Below are 2240 nucleotides of genomic sequence, written 5' to 3' on the forward strand. Positions count from 1 at the left end.
GTCTTATCTATATGCTGGCATATGAAAGCTGAAGCAGCTAAAGTAATATAATTAGAGACACAGGAAGAAGCTTGGAAAATAACAGAAAACCAATATAGGTGAGAGAATAAAAATGAGAACCGTAGCTTGCCCTGTCTCTCAGAAATGTTCTATCTTAAGGAGAACGGTAGTGGGCCAAGCCACACCCAATGTAATGTCAATGGTCAATATTTGTCCTGGTTCTTAAAAGCATAGAAGAGAAAGAAACCATGGGCTTAAGTAAATAAGGGACAGAATGTTGTACCTTGGCAACTAAGTTGGAAAAAAAGGTGGACCCCAGTTACAAAACAGCTAGAATCATAAAGGATAAAGCCACAGACCAGTGCTAACTGTATAGGAAACAAAATGTCTCAAGAATACACTCCATAAGCCCGTCTGAATTCTCCACTTCTCCCACACCCCATCATGTCTGTCACTAGAAGTGATAAGTCGCATTCTGAGTTTACAAAGGCCACAGAGGTGCAGCAGCCACAGGATCTATCCCTGGCCTCAGGGGGCTCATTGCTACTGCCAGGGCAGCCATTGCGAAGAAAGCAGAACAAAATTCAAACCTCAAAATCCATAGTTTAAAAGAAAAAGGATGAGGGCAGAGCCTGTGGCTCAAAGGAGTAGGGCACTGGCCCCATATGCCAGAGGTGGCGGTTTCAAACCCAGACCCGGCCAAAAAAAAAGAAAAAGAAAAAAGATGAGAAAAATAATTACAAAATATAGAATGCTAGGAAATTAAACATTCTCATTACTTAATATATTATTTCTATTCCTCACTACCATAATTATTCCTCCTATCATTTTTTATACTCCAAAACTTTATTGTGGAAATGTTTTTTTGAGATCAAAATGCTCTTAAAATTGCACGTGTTTGGAAAAGTTGATAGTGACATACATGAGTGTGAAGTAATTTGAGTTATTTTACTCGGTTCTAACTTGTAGTGTATTAAAGGAATGCTCTTTTTTTTTTCTTTTGAGACAAAGGCTTCCCTGTTGCCCAAGAGTAGAGCGGCTTCATTGTAGCTCACAGCAACCTTGAACTCCTAGACTCAAGCAATCCTCCTATCTCAGCCTCCAGAAAGGCTGGGACTACAGACAGGCACCAGTACATCACCAGAATGAAGAATTTGAAAAGCTACTAGCTACACTAAGGAGTAGGATTTACAAAATACATACAGACTTTGCTAGTTTTGAAGATACACTGTGGGTGATGACACACAAGTGATGCTGTTCAAGTAGTTACGTTACAATGCCCAATTGCAAATGAAGATGCCTGTGTCCGTGTGAATTCACTCTATTTGTTATTTAGACAGCACTTCCTTCTACAGCCCTTCTAAATCCAGGGGTGTTTTAGGTCAAGATTGATAGTGGGCATTATGAGTTTCAGGGAGCTCTAGGCAAACTCAAGCTCTTTTTTCTACTCACATGGAGGATTTTGCCATGGGACCTGGCATCCTTACAACCAAGAGTTCACTTATGCCACTGGGAAGATGGTTTTTATGTTTTCTTTTTTTTTTTTTCTCCCAGAATATAATGGCAAGTTAAAAGTCTAACTTGGCATCTAGATGAACTTTTTATTTCCATTCTATCATTTTATGGTTAGATTTTAAGGAACAAAACAAATAAATTTGCCCTCATATACACAGGGTATTTCTATCTATTCTATTTACTATTTGCAAGAAATAGGCAAAAATCATAATTCTTGGGGAGAGAAACTGGCTTTTCCCTGTACTGAGCTTTTTTGCACTGAAAAAAAATTTTTGAAGGAATACCAAGCCTTATTGACTAATACAAATTAAAAATACAATTTCAAATTTAAGTAGACAAAGCATTTTACTTGTTAAAGCACAAAGTCCCTCCCTGTATAAATGTTTACATCCTGTTCTTGTTCTTTATGACCCAACCATTATTGTGATTTTTAAAAATAATAATTCTTAGGAACTACAGGAGGTGGAACAGAGATACAGACGATTTTGATGATGGAAATTGCTGTTTATTCTGCAAATATTTGTAACTACCTGTTATGGGACAGGTCCTGGGCTGGGTACCTCCTCCTTTCCATGCCTTCTAGAAGGTTCCATGTGTAAACACCCAAGCATTTTTGTTTTTCTTTGAGAGTTCTGCGTGCTTCAAATGCTTGTCATGTGTAAGTAGTGGTCTGTTCTCCACGGATGCAGCAACTGATTAGCTCACCTGCAGGGAGAATCACCCAC

This window comes from Otolemur garnettii, unplaced genomic scaffold, assembly GCF_000181295.1.
Source record: "Otolemur garnettii isolate 467f Iridium unplaced genomic scaffold, OtoGar3 scaffold00052, whole genome shotgun sequence".
Taxonomy (NCBI): domain Eukaryota; kingdom Metazoa; phylum Chordata; class Mammalia; order Primates; family Galagidae; genus Otolemur; species Otolemur garnettii.